The sequence below is a fragment of the Sus scrofa genome, chromosome 2, assembly GCF_000003025.6.
Source record: "Sus scrofa isolate TJ Tabasco breed Duroc chromosome 2, Sscrofa11.1, whole genome shotgun sequence".
NCBI lineage: Eukaryota > Metazoa > Chordata > Mammalia > Artiodactyla > Suidae > Sus > Sus scrofa.
The window spans coordinates 35,686,410-35,705,507 of NC_010444.4; the positions used below are offsets into that span (position 1 = coordinate 35,686,410).

The following is a 19,098-nucleotide window of genomic DNA, read 5'->3' on the forward strand; positions in this document are numbered from 1 at the left end:
ATTTGTTTATTTTTGCTTTTATTCCTATTGCTTTGGGAGACTGACCTAAGAAAACATTAGTGTGATTATGTCAGAAGCTATTTTGCAAATGTTCTTTTGTAGGAGTTTTATGGTGTCATGTCTTATATTTAAGTACTTAAGCCATTTTGAGTTTATTTTTATGCATAGTATGAAGGTGTACTCTAACTTTATTGATTTACGCAGGACTGTCCAACATTTCCACACCAGTTGCTGAAAAAATTGTTTTTCACACCATTGTATATTCTTGCCTCTTTTGTCAAAGACTAATTGTCCGTCAGTGTGTGGGTTTATTTCTGGGCTCTCTATTCTGTTCCATTGATCCATATGTCTGTTTTTGCGCCACTACCGCCGTGTTTTAATTACTGTAGCTTTGTAGTACTGGAGTTTGACTATATTAATTACCTCATATAAGTGAAATCAGGCAGTATTTTTCCTTCTGTGACTAACTTCTTTCACTTAGCATAATATCCTCCAGATCCATCCATGATGTACACATGACACAATTTTCTTTTTTAAAGCTGAATAACATCACTTTGTATGTATGTGTATATATATTTATATGTGTGTGTGTGTATATATATATCCAAAATAATTAAAATCAGGATTTTGAAGAAATATCCACATTTCTATGGTCATTTAAACATTACTAACAATCATTAAGATATAGAAAACAACCTAAATGACCATGATAGATGGATAGAATTCTTGACAAAATCCTTCTTCCAGACAGCCAACACTTCTGCATAAGATTGAAGAGTGCTTATACTGAGCCTATCTTCTTGCATTGAAGCTGAAAGAGGTGAACCTAGAAACTTTTATTTTATTACATATATTTAATGTTTATTTTTTTATTCAAACCTGTAAGATATGCATACATATGAGCGTGTCTCTGTGACTAAAAAACATATTTTATTTGTGTTCCAGTGTTTTCTTACTGCAAATATAAATCTATGTCTCCTATTTCTTGTTACAGTAGCACCATCCTCACAAACTTATGCAAGTTTCCATGATCTTGTTTTTTAAGTATTCATTAATTGTTTTGATATTTCTTTTGCATAGTTCTCCCTAATAAATATATGTATTTTAAATATTTCTCTTCAAAGGTTCTGGCTAGTACTATTAACTGTATGTAAAGACTAACATCTCTAAATTCATTTATATGCAATAGATATTTCTTAAATCTAATAATTGTCTGGGTTTGCATTGTCTTTATGTCATCTGAAGTGTTGTCATTTCATGTTACAAGTTTATTTCAGAAGTAAATTTTTTATTCTTTGATGAATTGATGTGAAACATAGCATTGGAAATTGCAAGTCAGCGAGGAAAATAAGCAGTTTTGCAACTATGTGAGACGTTTTGGATTTAACTGTTGATTGCAGTATTTTCCAAAACACCTCTTGATCTTGATATGAAAATGTAATAACTGATCTCATAGAATCATAATGTTTTTTAATTTGTACTTACAAAAAAAAATAAAGCTGAAGTGAGTTCAACTTTTTTTTTTTTTTTGATAAGGTTGTTGGTGGTCTGATGGGCACCATTGCATTATTAAACATTTCAGACAGGAAAAACCCTTAGGCTATGGAATAGAAACACTCTGAGGAATTTATATTAAATTTGAGATAATTATTTTACATAGTACCCATTATCCTGGTGTACAGTGTACAGTATAGGAAATATTTTATATTAATTTTCATTTAATTCAATAACTAATTATTTTAAAATAATATAAACTTTATGCTCACGTAAAATATAAACATTCTGAAAAAGTAATTATGTGGAATATAAAGGCTTCTTTTATGAATTATTAAAGTGAATAATTTTAATTTTTAAAAGTGAGCACGGTTTGATATTTTGGAAAACAAGTGGCAGTTCAAAACACAGTTCCAACATGAGAGAAAATCTGATTAACTGTTAACATTACAATTCCAAAATCAATCACTCAGTAATACCATAGTTAATTATATTCTATATTGAAACATCTAAAACCAAATACTACTACTAATACAATTGATAATGATACATCATACATGTATGCTTTATACATGTATTGTAAAAATGTATAATTACTTTAAAAAGAACACTAGATCTTTTAATATTTAAGAAACATAAAAATTTTTCACTCTAACCTATCTACAATAAAAATCACACTTTTTTGATGTTTCAAGGAAAAAGTCAAGTTCAGATGTTTTGTGATCCCAGAAGAGAAGTTTCTGACTGCTGGGGCTATGTATTAAATCCTTTATACACAGATAAGGAGAAGATTATCAAATGTAGGCATTTTGATAGAGTGAGCCATACAAATATTACAATTTTTATGAAAATTTGAGTGTTAAAATTATTTTGAATGTTTTCTGTACACTCAAAATCATTCAAAATGATTTGAAAACTAAAAATTTACAAACGTTGTTTATGGCATATCATACCATTTGTGGCTCACCTGAATCCCGTATCATACTCAGTTAGGAAGCTTTGTATTATGTATAAATTTACATAGATAAAAAATAACTTGGCGTTTCCATTTTGGCTCAGCAGTTAACAAGCCCAACTAGTATCCATGACGGCGTGAGTTCAATCCCAGGCCTCTCTCAGTGGGTTAAGGATCCGACGTTGCCATGAGCTGTGGTGTAGGTTGCAGACGCGGCTCAGATCCTGCATTGCTGTGGCTGTGGTATAGGCTGGCAGCTGCAGCTCTGATTGGACCTCTAGCCTGGGAGCTTCCATGTACTGTGGGTGCAGTCCTTTAAAAAAAAAAAAAAAAAAAAAAAACTTAAAAGAAAAAAAAAGTGAATCTTTATAAATTATTTAAATATTATATGGAGATTTTAAGCATAGTACACACTATACAGTTCACCACTGCTCTTGACTCAGTTTGAGAAAGAAAGATTTGTTTTGAGTAGTAAAGTGTTTCTCATATTAAACATGGATTACACAAAAAAATATAAAAAAAATTTGAATTTTTTTTGTATAACATTACCAAAAAATTCATGTCTATCCTGTTTTAATGTTGATAAGGTGTTTTCATAAAAATTAACACATTTGGGCCCAAGAAAATGTAACGAGTCAGGCAATCATTACAAAGAAGAGGAATCTAAGCCTTGGATTAATTCAGATAATTTTGCTAAAATCACATAGCTCATAAGATTAGAAAATATCCTAAAATTTGAAAGTTTACCTGCATTACACATAACCTCAAGTTCATTAAAGGTAGCTTAATAGTTGAGAAAAATTCCTAAAGCGTAAGCTTAAATAGGCACCAGTTAATAACCATAGAGTATGCTAAATGTGGTGCTCAGTAATATTCAACTCATAGTGACAAGCAGAATTATTTGGGTTTAGTTTGGACAATACATTTTCTAATAGAGAATAATAACCAATAATGAATAGATGTCACCTTCATCCGCTAGATTTTGGAAATGTGGCATTGGTATATTTCCCTGTCTCCAAAATAAGTCTAGGTAATGCCTAAACCATTTTGCTAATGCTCTTCAATTGACAATATGAAAAAATAATAAATTAGAATTGTGCATGTAGGAGTTCCTGTCGTGGGGCAGTGGCTAACAAATCTGACTAGGAACCATGAGGTTGCTGGTTCAATCCCTGGCCTTGCTCAGTGGGCTGGGGATACAACGTTGCTGTAAGCTGTGGTGTAGGTTGCAGATGCGGCTCGGATCCTGCATTGCTGTGGCTGTGGTATTGGTGTAGGCCGGCAGCTACAGCTCTGACTGGACCCCTAGCCTGGGAACCTTCATATGCAGCAGGAACAGCCCAAGAAAAGGCAAAAAAAAAAAAAAAGAATTGTGCATGTATGTGTTTGGATATGTGTACATTTATATGACATACTTGAAATCTATGTATTATAAATTAATGTTAAAATGCTAACATTTAATTTTCATCATATTTAGACAGTCTACTAAACACTCTCTTGAAGTGTTTCTTGGAATTCCCACCATGGCTCAGTGGTTATGAAGTGACTAGTATCCGCAAGGAGGAGTGTTTGATCCCTGGCCTCGCTCAGTGGGTTAAGGATCTGGTGTTGCTGTGAGCTGTGGTGTAGGCCAGCAGCTACAGCTCCAATTCGACCCCTAGCCTGGGAACCTCCATATGCCACAGGTGCGGCGCTAGAAAATACAAAAAAAAAAAAAAAAAAGAAACAAAAGTGAATCTTAAGAGTCAGTATTCTGTTACAGGTTTTCTGCTTTACCCTTGATTACTTGGCTCTAGTCACATTTTGAATTTTATATTACTTGATTAACAAACTTTGTCTTTCTCTCTAAAGCAGTGTATCCTCTGTCAGGAAATTCATTCTGTATTTTCTGAACACTACCACATTCTCTGCTCCATCATTTCAAAGTGATTTTTATACTTTGGCTTTCCCCTTATAGCCTTCTTCACCAAGAGGGGAAAATAATCATTTTTGTCTAAACACCGTGAAATATTATTCCCATGAATTTAGAGAATATTAACTTTCCGGTAACTTCCAGAATCACTCTTCACCAGTAATAACAGTCACAAAACACACTCTCTGCTTGCTTTTTCATGCCTACGTGTGTAGGTGTGTCATGGAATTTAGAAATCTGGCAGTTTAACTGCATGCAAAAATATTAGGCTCACTAAAGAAGGTGTTTAGTACGTGATGTTTAAGTATAAGAACTCATGAATAATTTTTAATAAAAACCTTAATTGTAACATTAAAAATATTTTACATTATAGTTCTTCATTCAAAATAACAATTACTTTCATAATTAAAACTAGAATTATAATTTTTATTATTCCTTTTTTAACTTATCAATTGTCGGTTATCCTTTTATATCTCCGTTTTGTTTGTGTTGCTCTTTTACTATCCTACTGCCTATACTAACTGTAGTTTGAATGTAGTACTCCAGGAGTAACATGAGAATGTAGGCTTTTAATAAAGATTCTATTATCTCCTTGCTTTGGAATCAAATGAAACAATGTTTCTAAGAACTGGCAATACTTTTTTAGTTTTTATTGAAAAGGAGTTATTATGCGATCCTGACATTGCTTTAGCAAATAGAATTGCTGCAGCATTCCAAAAGAAATTTAGTGGAGATTTTTCTGAAAGCGTTTCAAAAGCAAATTTGAAAATGTGGAAACAGGGTTTTGGTTTTTTGTTGATGATTCTTTTTTTCAGAAATATCATGGCAGTTATTTTGTTCTGTGCACAGATGGCCAATTATTCAGAGGATTGGTAAAGCAGTAGATTGTGTAATATGAAAATAAGGATGAAAAGTGGGTGTCTAAGCATCCAGGTCAGTATATGCTAGATACTACTGACAGCAGAAATAATCTGAAGAAAAGGCAGAGAAAAATATAGGAAAAAAAATCCTCATTCTGAATAGGACAAGAAATTAATGAAATAAAATATGATGATGTTAGTCAACATAAAAAATCAATGTAGCGAGCCTGGCAAAGATAAGGATTTCTCTCTGTTTTCTCCAATGATATATCAATTTCCAACTTTCAATTTTCTTACCATAAGGAACACCCAATATTTATTGAATGAATGAGTAAATAAGTTGGTAAGAAGTAGCTGTTAAGACCTGCTTGATGTAAGCAGAAGATAAAACTTAAAAGAACAGAGAAAATACAAAAATAGTAGCCAAAGATGAACCTAGGTAATCAAATATTCTTAAAGTCACCTGAGTAAAACCAGCCCTGAAAGAAAGGAGGTTCCATTGACTCTGAATATAATTATCACATGGTTCTAGTTAAATATATATGTGGGTATATGTGTATGTGTATGTGTACTTATTTATTTATGTATATATTTATATACATTTTTTCTATAACATTCACATTCAAGTTCAGTAGTACCTAATTCAAGATCAGCATCAGGTACAGATGTATCTCTTAAAGGATTCTGAGGAACTAGCCTTAATGGAGGAAGGAATAGGCATACTATGGGAATATTTGCTTTAGTGGATTGAATGTAATGACTGATTGACTCTTTCCATTTAGAGATTCAGGGAAAGAACTGTTTTTAACTTATTAAACATTAGCTCTAAGACATCTCACATACAGTGATAAACTTTGCAAGATTTATTTAAAGACTCAGATATTTTCTATGGCATTTCTGGAGGTGAATATGTTAGGTGAACCTAACACCTAAGACAAACAACTTTTCACCTCAATTTTTGTGCAGTAAAATACTTTTCTATTACAAAAGCCTGCTAGTCATAGTCTTCTGGAGTGGGCAGAAAACCCATTTTGTAGTTACTGTAGTTATTGTCAGATCACAAAGATCACCCCCTCAACAAAGGCGATCTTGAATCCCAAACTGCAGCCACTGTGACATCCAGTGATGACGTTTGAGATGATTCACTAATAAGGAAGCAACTCAGTGACCTCTTCCTCCTTCCATTCTCCACCCGGCTTTCCTGTAAATTGGGGTTCTACAACCTCATGATGGGGCTGTTCAGAAGGAAGCAGTATGCCAAGACGTGGTCCTCTAACTATTAGTAATCAGCATTCCCGTCTTTTTCTTAAAACCTTTATTTATTTACCTGTTTATTTATTTATTTAACGTTTAATGCCATTTGTTGTGTTCTTTCTATTTTTACAGTAATATATATTCATTGCAGAAATACACAAAAGCATAAAGTAAAAATTAACAATCTATAATTTACCCTCATAGATAGTTATCATTAGAAATTTGATGAATTTTCTTGAAATGTCTACCTATTTTTTTATTTGAAGTGTAATTTATCTATAGCATTATGTTATTTTCATGTGCACAATAGAGTGATTCAGTATTTCTATACATTACAAAGTTATCATACATCTGTCATTATACAAAGATAATGTAATTGACTCATATTGTTCATTTCATTCCCACAATTCATTTATTTTGTTTACATAAAGTTATGCAAATTTATTTGCCTTGAATGCACTTTGCTTTCCTCCTCAGTTCACACCAGTATTCTTTCAATTCTCAGCTGAAATTGTATTTCTTTATAGAAAACTTCCCTCTCTCTCCTTTCCCCACTCACCCTAAACACTCACTGCCCTCTCTCTATTAGGCCAGCTAGTCCTCCAATATACTTTTGTAGCATTTCATAAATCTTTGTGGAACATTTACAAGGACTGTAATTAAATAAAACAATTATTTTTAATTTGCTGTTTATTATCTTAATCTTCAGACTATTAGCTCCATGCTTGAAAAGGTTTTATCTTCCACATCTGCAGCTAGCACAATAATTTCAAAGAGGGCATGCATTAAATTCTTCTTAAATTACTAAAGGAGCATGAACTTTGTGGGTGTAGGTTCAAAGATAAGAGGGACCCCAAAACATTGATTGCCTTGAGCCTCATAACCCCCAGGTTAAAATTTCATAGCCCATTATGGAAAATCTTGAACCATCTAGACTATAGATGGTTAAAATTTTAACAAGTTAAAAATTCAAGAAGCCAAAGAATTTGTACCATTAACTTACGCAAATGGATGGTTGCTGCTGTTGTTGTTACAGAAGATGCTCAAACAACTCAGTAACACTTATCTTGAACGTTGAGCAAAGATTTCTACTGCTGATTTATCCACATTCCACCTGGGCCCTGAATGTATTCAAGCTTTAGGAGATACAGTCTCTCCCCATGTCTGTCATTCTTGTCACCAAACAAATGCAGTTTCCTCTAACCAAAGTCATATTCTTTTTGTCTCTTGTACTCTGGTTCAGTCCTTAATTGGGTAGGTTCTTCCTAATACCTCTCAACTCACCCTCCGTAACTCTTAGCACATGTTAACAGCAATGTAACGTCTACCTGCTTTCCTCAACTGCAACTGGATCTTTTGGGAGACACCACTTTCTCTCTTAAATGAAAGCACTTTTTTCTCTCACACCCAAGAGGTATAGGGGTCTAGAGACATTATCTGCAGCTTTCAGGCTCCGTATAGCTAATGTCAGTATATTATTTTTCTGGAATTCTGGTTGTGGCTTAGTGGGTTAAGAAACCAATGTTATCTCTGTGAGGATACAGGTCTGGTCCCTGGCCTCACTCGGTGTGTTAAGGATCTGGAGTTGTCACAAGCTGTGACATAGGCCTCAACAGCTTTGATTTGATTCGAGCCTGGGAACTTCCATATTCCACAGGTGTGACTTTAAAAAAAAAAAAAAAAAAAAAAAAAAAGATTGTTTTTCCACTTCCTTGATACAAACAAACCATGACAGCAAACAAAACTTCTGAAATTCTTAATCGTCGTTTTACTGCTATAGGCTCAACCCCTCGTTATCATAGTTATCAACAAAGCTTCTATCATCTGTCTCCATTCACTGATGATTTTGAAAATTCATTCATAAATCTCCTACATCCCAATGTCTGTCATCATCAGAATGTTATATGCAGCTGACCCATAGAATAATAGTATAATCCAGCTTTAGTGGTCTGTATTGTATTCAAACCAACAAATTTGATCTCTTTCAACTCTTTCCACACTCCTTTATTTTTTCTAATTTTTTTTTCTTTTTGTCATTTTAGTATCCATCTCCCGTTGCTACTCACTGGAATGCTTCAACTATTACATAGTGGCACTATATTAATAGTATGATGATGATTATAGAAATAAAATTCAAAATAAATTGGAATAAAATTTACCTTTTTTTTGCCTTGAAGTTTATTGGAAGCCTTCAAAGCAGCATGCCTTTTGAGGGACCAAATAACTATTCATACCAGTATCTTGTATCCTTTTAGCTAAGGTCCTTAAGTTTCCTCACTGTTTCCCAGGTGAACAAATGCTATTTTAAGGTTGATGTGTGCCTGAATAACACAAAGACAAGGAGTCTCTGAAGTGGAGGAGCTCCAGTGCAACAGAACAAACAGACTTGCTTTAAAAAGAAATAATACTGACTTTCCTGAATTCTCACAGAGCCATGCCTGGAAAGTTGCCTTGAATTTCCACATCCAAAGGGTCTATTCAAGGCATTACCTAAATCAAAGACATGTTTCCTGGATTAATAGAAGTCTTTACATCTAGTGAGACAAAATATCACAACTTAAAATAATAGTTTATTTAGCTTTATCCAACATGTTTTTTAAAAATAAAGTAAGTAAAATAAAGAAAAAGAGAGTTAAAGGAAAGAAAAAGATTTACTCAGCTTTAGGAAACCCCTCTCTTCCCGTCAACAGTTAAATAGGTTAAGTGGAATGGGGAGTAATTGTCAATCTAGCCTCATTCACACATGTCTTATATTTTAGACCATAGAAGAGAAATGTTTGTGTTGATGGAAATGTTCTACAGTCTACACTGGCCAACATAATAGGCCTAGTGACATGTGTTCATTAAGCACTTGAAAAATGTTCAGTGTGACTGAAGAATTTCACTTAAATTTAACTTATTTGAATTCAAATTTGTATTGTACATGTGGTTGGTAGCTATTACATTGGGCAGTATAGCTGGTAACATATTTTTCAGGTTTTGGTGCTTTTCCCTCCCACACTACTGGCTGCTCTTACTGGAAAATTGTGAACTTTACCCTCTTATTACCTCATTTCCATAATACAAACTTTGTATCATTTACTTTTTCATCTCCAATGATTACCATAGAGTCTGGCACATATTAAATGCTCAAAAAATGCTTCTTAAGTGAAAAACTTATGAATAGACAAACTAAAAATTACAACTGTTCCAATTCTTTAAAATGTTTTACTCCATTCAGAAATGTTATTAAGAATCTTGAATGAGGGAGTTCACGTCGTGGCTCAGTGGTTAACGAATCCAACCAGGAACCATGAGGTTGCGGGTTCAATCCCTGGCCTTGCTCGGTGGGTTTAGGATCTGGCGTTGCTGTGAGCTGTAGTGCAGGTTGCAGACGCGGCTTGGATCCCGTGTTGCTGTGGCTCTGGCGTAGGCCAGTGGCTACAGTTCGGATTCCATCCCTAGTCTGAGAACCTCCATATGCCGCGGGAGCGGCCCTAGAAATGGCAAAAAAGACAAAAAAAAAAAAAAGAATCTTGAATAATCATCTATTCTTTAACGTATAGATCATATGTATATTCTATAGCATATAGATCATATAGATCATATATGCTATAGGACTCCTATTACTTGTCAGGAAAACCACATAATTTTTTCATGTAGTGATTTGTTTAAAGTACATTATAAAAATTTTATTAAGATGTCCCGAGTCTAATAAAAACACAGATGTTCAAATAATAGATGCAATTTCCAGAGTAGAAAGAAATTAAAATAGATTGATAAGAGATATAAAAATTTTAAATCTCCTCATTTAATGGGGAGATTTCACTAATCATTTTGCCAAGTAATCTTTTATGGATCATAGGTGCACATAATTAGATAAAAATATATGATTAATAATCATCTTTGAATTATGCAGTGATTCTATCCCTAGCAATTTATTCTTAGGAAATAATCAAAGAAATTCCAAGATGCATATCATAGACTGTACTTATTTTAATGCTACATACCTAATAGAATTTTGTGAACAACATTTAAAGAATAAAAGAAATTATTTTAAATGATCAGCCATTACATTTATAAACATAATGTTAACAAAAAATATGTATAAGAAAATAAAGCAAATAAAAGTTGTACCTTTGATAATATTCTACCTTTTAAAAATATATTTGTTTATGGATGAAAGCGTGGAAGATAATATGCTGGAAAAAGTGCTATTATACTGATTATAAGTTTTGGAGGGTCATTACTGTATTTGATATGTTAGTAATATATTTTGCAGTATAGAGTCATTTAAGGGAAGATAACTTGATAAATAAAAAGGGTCCTAAAGTAAAATATGAATCATCAAATGATCCATGCAGAAATATTAACCTGTTTAATATAAAAATGAATACTATTAGATTTCAGTTTGTCAGCAGATTTTTTCAGTGAGACCTTTTTTCTTCATTTATTATAGGATTCTTTACAAAATTGATTTGAATGTAAGCTCTTGAGTCATTTTGAAAAATGTCATTTTAAATGTGTTTTTGTGAAATTTAAAATGGTGAAATCAGACCACAGATATTGATGAAGTAAGCTTCGTGTATGTGATAGTCAATGTGGATCTTCACCAAATACTTCTAATTATCTCCCTTTGGAGATGTGATATCAATATGCTTCCTGATCCCCTATTAAAATCAGGCATGACCATGTTACTTAAAGTGGCCAACAAAATATTGATGTAATTTATATATATATCATCTAGGAAGAAAATTTTATGAACCAGATTGTGATTCATTATATTATTTCCCTATATTGTTGGGGTTTTGGAATCACACAAATGGGCTTCCTTTGGCCTGAGTCCTTAAGTGGTTATGATGAGTCTTGATACACATGGGCATGAGGCCAACATTTCCCTTAATAAGACTCTGATAATTTAGTCCTGTGTAAACAGGAATTTCCTTACAAGAACAGTAAGTTTGGCTATATTAGTGAAAATATGCTAACTTCTTTCACAATAAAGAAATGCACCATTCCAGTGAAAGAGAGTATACCAAAAACATGGCAAACCACGAATCAGAATTTTCACTCTTATAAACTGTTTTAGAGTAATTTCTGTCACCCCAAGCTCACTCCTGAAATAAACAGTGAAAGAACATGAGGAACACATGAGATGGATTCTGTAATGTTTAACAATATCTGGACCATAATGAACATTTAATAAATGTTACTTAATGGTCTCTCTTATCTATTGCTAATGGCATCTAGGAATTGCTTTTATTTTGTTTGTTTCTTTATCTGCAGTCATAATCTAGCATAAACAACAGCTTCATAAAGGAAGCGAGATATGGAAAACCAGGAATTTAGCTTCTAAGGACAGAATTAATTAAGAATTCTTTAGCATAGCAATTTAGGTGCATATGCAAGAAAGTCAGTGATGAGGAGAAAGGGGCAAACAAGGATAGATGAAGCCATAATAAATAATTTCCAGTTATTCTATTAGTTTCAGCAGTTTCCTAATATAGGAAGAATATGTTTCTGGGATGTAATTCCAGTTGTGGATAATATTCATGATTTAATATGGTTGATAAAAATCTCAACCATAAAGACCAGAGTTTAATGAAAAGGTAGCTTTTATAAAAGAACATTTATGTTCAATAGGCAAAAAATTAGATATGTCATTGAAGAAATTAGGGGTAACTAATTTCACTAAGGGGAAAAACACTTACAGGTTAGATACAAAATATCAATGTACTTTTGATTCTCGAATAAAATCTTATTACAACATTCTAAATATATTAGAAAATTCCAAGAGGAGATAATTTCTACTGGAACAGAGCTGAACTTTACTTTTTCTGAAGGGACTCAGATTTGAATTGCTGATGATAAAAACATAGATCATGTGATATTCTTCCTGAGTGCATCTTTAAGGCTGATAATGAGACCAGAAAGAAAGAGTCTTTATTTGATTACTGTTAGAAATAGGAGATGTGTCCTGGAAACACCTACAGAACTAAAAGCACAATTAATATAATGAAATATCATTTTGCATCTATAAATTATTTCTGTTTTTCACATAAATATTGTTTATTACCCTCACTCCACCATCTCCTGCTACCCTTCATTCCTGAATTAACTCACAAATATGCACCATATAGTAAGCATTGTGAGAACACAAAAACATGCTTTGTTTTTATATTATACCCCCAGGGCCTAGAATTGTGATTAATATATGTTGGATAAATGAATTTGGTAAAGATTAAAATGAAAAACCTCACCAGATAAAAATTTTGTAAAAAAGCAGGTACCCTTAAAACTATGTGATAGTTTGGATTTAGATTCTTGGTCATTTGGGTTCACCTTCCTGCAGAAGCTGAACTTGCAACCTATACTTTGAACATGCTACTTTTCACTTAATATTCCTTAAGCAAATCAGTATCCCCCAGATTTGTATATTATTGTAGATTTTCATAGGTTTTAGAACAATGTATGTATTGTATCTCACATAAGTCCCAAACTGTCTAGAACTGAGTATTGACAAAATACTTTAAGGTTGTGTGGCAATGTACCAGCAAATAGGAATTTCCCAGAAGCCATCTCTCTCTCCAGAATTTAGCCTCCTATGATGTCAGGATCCTTTTATCTCTCTGGCCTCCATCTCACTTCCAACCTCTAATATGTATTATGTATAAAAATTTAGCATACACTTTTATTCATATCTTTTTACAAGATACCAAAAAAGTCGCAGTACCTATTCCAAAATGGTCTACAGATATAAAACTAATTTATCTTTCATAAGAAAAACTTTAATGCTAGCTGTTAAAAATGTATTTGAATTCTAATAAAATGAGCAGTAAAGGGAATTCTTTGTGGCTCAGTAAGATTATGGATCTAGCGTTGTCACTGTAGTGGTTCTGGTCATTTCCTGTGGCACAGGTTTGATCCCTGGCCCAGAAACTTCCACATGTCACAGGCATGGCCAAAAAAAAAAAAAAAAGAAAAATACACATACAATTTTTAATATGGAAATTTACCCATGAGATTTTGTTGATCAAATTATGAGACACACACAAACATACAGACACATGCATGTGTGCACACACACACAGAATACAAATATATAAGATATTATTTGGTAAAAACTTAGTTTTATTTTTCCTTTAATTCTGTTGTATACTGTAAGATTTTTTTTCATTGAAGATAAACTATTTTTATAATCATTGGCTAAAAAACTATTTAATTTCTCAAAAAAATAATTTTAATCTTTTGTTATATTTTCCTTTATATATGAGTGCTAATTTCTGAACTTCTCCGTTGCTAATGCTGCTTATATATTCTGTGTTGTTCAAGTGTCAACTGTATATATGTATCCTGAGCATTAGCGGAGCCAATAATGTAAATCCCAGTCTTAGGCTGAGAGAAAATAAGATGTCGTGTAGCATCCCAATTAGTCATTCAAGAAAAAAAGAAGTGAATTCTTCCTTCCTCCAATTTTGTTCTATTCAGGACCTCAACAAATTGGAAGATGCCTATCCACACTGGGGAGGGAAAACTACTGATTCAAATCCTAATATCATCCAGAAATACCCTCACAAACATACACAGTGATGATGTTTAATATGGGCACTCCATGGCCAGTTAGTTTAACACTTAAAATTAACCATTGCAAATACGGAATATATATCATATAGTAGAAATATCAATATTAATGTCTTTATCATACTGTAGTTATAGAAGTAAACAGTAAAATTATTATGTATAAAAGGTACCATATCTGAAATTTACTGTCAGCTGATCCAGAGAAGAGTGAACAGAAATAATAAAGGAATGGATCAATTAATGCATCTGGGTAAAGTGTATAAGAAGGCTCTTTGTATTACTCTTAAGTTTTAAAATACATCACAATAAAAGTTATGACAATGCTTATTGGAAAAAATAACATGTATTGTAACAATATGTTAGTTGAACCTAAACCCATTAAAAGGTGAATTAAGATATCAGTAATTACTCCAACATACAAAAAAGAATCCTGTCTATAATATTAGTATACTTCAAAATTAAGTAGAGATTATCATATTACTTTAGAATTAAAATCCAAAATGCCCTTTAATATGAAATACCTAGAGTATGAAAGGGAACAAAATGAATTTACTTATTACTTGATCTCAGAATGTTTACAAATGATAGAAAAACAATTATAGTTTTATCTTTCCAAGGGAAAATTATTTTCAGTCTGTGGAAGTAGAAAGTACATAGCTAAGGGAGAAAATAAGTCCCAAGATAGATGACTAGGGAGTACTAAGCTAGATTTAAGGAATTTGGGTTTTAGGTCAAGAACATTGTCTCCATAGTATTGAATGAAAGTCAAAATGTAGCTTCTGAGAAACTGCATTTTGATAAACCATGGGGTATGTCAGAGCCAAAAGATGCCTACCTGCTACTTAATTTATTTTTTCAAAAGGGATTAAGTGAATGCCTGGATCTATGGAACTACAAGTTGAACAGGAAAACCCCTTTAACATTTTGAAAAACATTTATGTGGATATTGTTTGACATCTCTAAATAAAGAAATTAATGAACCATCATAGCTAATCTGTCTGTTTTTACAAGTGCTAGATCAAAGTAATAACTTAGATATGGACTATCTTGATTCAACAATACACTTAAATTTCATTGTACAGTTGTAGATAGTGAGTAAATAAGGATTGGAAAGCCATATATCTATACATCCAAATAAAAGTTTATATATAAAATTTTATTTGGATGTATATATATACAAACTATATATATATATATAATGTTTTATTTGGATATATAGATACATATATAAAACCAGCTTGCAAAATCATTCTCAGAAGCCTTTATGAAAGACTTAGCTTTTGATGGGACTTCCTCACGGGGAAACATGAGACAGTAGAGAAAGCATTGATCTAGGAACTGAGAGTCCAAAATTCTTTCTTGGGATTTGCTGGTATTATTCCTACATAGCATTGGAAAACTGATGTCTCTCTATGTAAGTTTAGAAGAAACTAAATTAAAATTGTCAAATTTAAAATCGTTAAATACTCTGTAAGTATCAGACCAGTCTATTTCCTACATGTATGGTTTTGTTATCCATAATATAGTTAGGATGTATGGTGTTTTCTGTCCACGGTATATTCAAGTCCCATGGATATGGAGGACTGACTGCAGTACACCATTCTATATAGGGAAGTTGAGTATCTTCAGATTTTGATATCTCTCATACATACTAAAGGACAACTGTCGGTTTTTTCCACCACTGAAGCCAGTATCAGCATTAAAATTGTTACTATAGAACTTAATGTGACCTCTAACAATAAAGTGGATTTGTTGCTTGAGGAAAAAAATCATGTGCCATCAAATACTAGAATACTTCCAAGATCTCTTTTAACTCTAAAATTCAATATTCTCTAGTGTTCAAATTTTTAGTTTGAAAAAAACTTCCAAAACACCAATTTTCTTTATTGTATTTATTGGACTAGACAGTGAGGCTTCTGACACAAACAGATGTGACTTCATAAGCTCAAATGCCTTGCACTCTTTTAATAGCACTTTAGGAAATTATGTTTCACAGTTATGTTAATTACGTTTCCTCTCAATGGACTAAGCACAAAAGCCAAGAAGCTCTTGAAGTCCTCAATTTAAATGATTTGCTTTAGTGGTAAATTTGAAGACTTACTCAATATTAATAATCAGATCAAATTCCGTACAGAGGCAGAGATGATTCCGTGCTTCTATTTAATAGTTGAAATGATGTACTTTTGTGACTAAGTTCCTCCAAGGTAAAAATAATCCTGAAAACAGAAGCATTTAATAATATGTGTTATGTGTAATAAAACAGCTAAATATTTCTAAATACTATGAATACTACTGAGTCTTTGTTCTGCTTTTTTAGATATTATCACAAGTCTATTTTAGCAAGAGCCCTAGGCACACAATATATGAGAATATTAAAAATCCAAGGTAGGAGTTCCAGTAGTGTTTCAGTGGGTTAAGAATATGACTGTGGTAGCTTGGGTCACTGCAGAGGCACAGGTTAAATTCCAGGCCTAGGTAGTGGGTTGAAGGATCCAGGGTTGCTGTAGCTGTGCTGTAGGCCACAGCTGTAGCTCAGGTTTAGTCCCTGGCCCAGGAACTTTAATATGCCACGATGTGGCCCTAGAAAGAATCCATGTGAGATTCTTTAAAGTATGCATACAAATCTTTTTATAAAGAATAAAGATTTTATAATAACATCAATGAAATTTGAAAAATCAAAAATAAGCATTAGGAAAAGATGCCATGACTTGGGCAACACTTTTGTTTCCAAGCTCCTATAATGAATATGAGTAAAGAAAATATTGGTGTTCCCGTTGTGGCTCAGTGGAAACAAATCTGACTAGTAACCATGAGGTTGCAAGTTCAGTCCCTGGCCTTGCTCAGTGGGTTAGAGATCCAGCGTTGCCATGAGTGAGCTGAGGTACAGGCCACAGACGTGGCTGGATCTGCTGTTGTTGTGGCTGTCATGTAGGCAGGCAGCTATAGCTCCAGTTTGACCCATAGCCTGGGAACCTCCATATGCCATGGGTGAGGCCCTAAAAAGCAAAAGCAAAAAAAAAAAATATCAAAAATTATCTCTCTATAGAAAGGAAAGAGCCATACTGGCTATTTAAGGCAAAGCAATAACTGACATCAGATTATTTTTAAAATGTTTGAAATTCTCCTGTACCTCTTCTTTTACACCATATCTTTAAAATATAGAGGAAACTGTTCTTGAGCCAATTAAATCCTATTAAAAAGAAATTAAGAAATATTTAAATAAAACAGAAGGAACTAAATCAAAATATTAAGTATGATTATTTCTCATTAGATATATTATGATGATTTAATTATATTTATAATCAGAAAAAGAATAATACATTTTAAATTAAATACTAAAAAGTGGCTAGGTAGTAATGTCAAAAAGCACTAGCACTAATGGGAGGAAGGGAACTAATTTTTTTTTAAATTTTTTAATCACTTGTTTACGTATATTTTTTTTCTACTATAAGCGTGGTAACCCAGTGAACTAAAATTAAAATGTCATTGCTTTTTGAATTTGTTATATAATAATAAAACTATTATGAAAGTTTATTTAAAGTATCTCATTTAAATAAGTTTGATTTACTATTGAGATGACTCATATGAGGAAAAAAATGAAAGTAATAACAACAGCAATAAAAGGAAAATTTGTGAGTCTGGCATCCAAAGTTATTCATCTCTATTAATAGATAACCGGTCATTAACACATATTCATTGAACATTATTCATTGTTAGCATAGTCTTAGGTGCAAGAATTTAAAAATCGTAATCATATTTCTTATCTTGAGTTCATAGTAGTTACAAAAAACAACCAATCTCACAAAGTTAATGTACTTGAGTTCTATAAGAAGTGATTTCAGAGTCCAGAATGGAGAATAGATGATGAATTCTACTCACAAGAATCTTCCCACGCATTTCTCCAGTAACTCTGTTTCACACTGTCCAAATCCTATTCCTGGCCCTTTCCCAAAGAAGCTCATGTTTTCCTTTGTTTCATCTGAATGGAGTGCCTTTTAACTCTTTACCTCAAAATTCAGCCCTATCCCTTTTTCACATTCTTTAAGCCCCAGTTACCATCACTACCTACCTCATGAAATATCCTGTAGACATCATCTCTTTCCAGACCAGTGCTCCCTATTTCCTTTTCATCAAATAATTTCACTTTTCTAAACTGCCAGTTCATTTCATCCATAGCACATGGGGTTCTTATCACTTTATACTGTATTGAGATTTTTATTTATACAATTTACTTCTTCTATGTGAACACCATGAAAACACATCACTCTTCTCTTGTACAGAGCATATTTGACTGATAGTTCCAGCTGCTGCCCACCAATAAATTTACACCACATTCAAATCAAGACTTTGCTTCCCACAGTCTGCTCCCAAACATTGACTAAGCATGGCATGAGTATAATAAGAGGTCCGTTCCTGCCGAATGAGGAATGATTCTGAATGGAGAGCTTGGCTTGAGAGCTACATTTCTCCATCTTCAAAATTTCCTTACACTTAAACTGCAGACTGAGATTCTTCCTAACCAGTCCTCCTTTACCTCCCCTTCTTCACAGCTGGAAGCACTGCAGTGCAGTGTGAAAGTTTTCCTCCTCCTTTACTTGAGCTCCTTTGCTCTTTATAGGAATCTCTCCCAATACACTTTTTGCTTGTGTAATCTTGTCATCTGCTTTTCAGAGGACCCAAAGTAAAACAAGTGGAGCTAGATACAGTGTAAGAAAACAGGCAATAAGAATGGCTCCCTCACTGCCTCCTGGAAGACACCATCCTGAGTCATACAATGAAGCACAGATGACAGTCCCATTACTGTCATTGCTGGTGACCTGGGGAGACACCCCTAGTGCATTTGATGACTTAAGGATTGGAAACATATGAGGGGGCACAATGCATACAAAGACAACAGCATTGGCTGATTATTGCTAAGTGGTATTAATGAGATATGTGAAGGCACTAGTAACAGTTAAAGCCTAAATGTGAGAATAGAGGAATTCTTTGATAGCTTACAAATTTCTTTATCTTCTAAAGTAGAAAAGCCAGAATAGCTGAACAACAGCTGACCTACCAGAGTC

At 33.1% G+C, this 19,098-nt stretch overlaps 1 long non-coding RNA gene across 1 annotated transcript in view; it reads left to right on the plus strand.

The window, feature by feature from the left end:
* LOC106509395 overlaps positions 1-8,611 on the plus strand; it is a 130,269-nt gene extending 121,658 nt beyond the window's left edge. The window contains exon 4 of the long non-coding RNA XR_002341543.1: positions 8,518-8,611. This is a non-coding gene — a long non-coding RNA (uncharacterized LOC106509395). The remainder of the gene's footprint in view (positions 1-8,517) is intronic.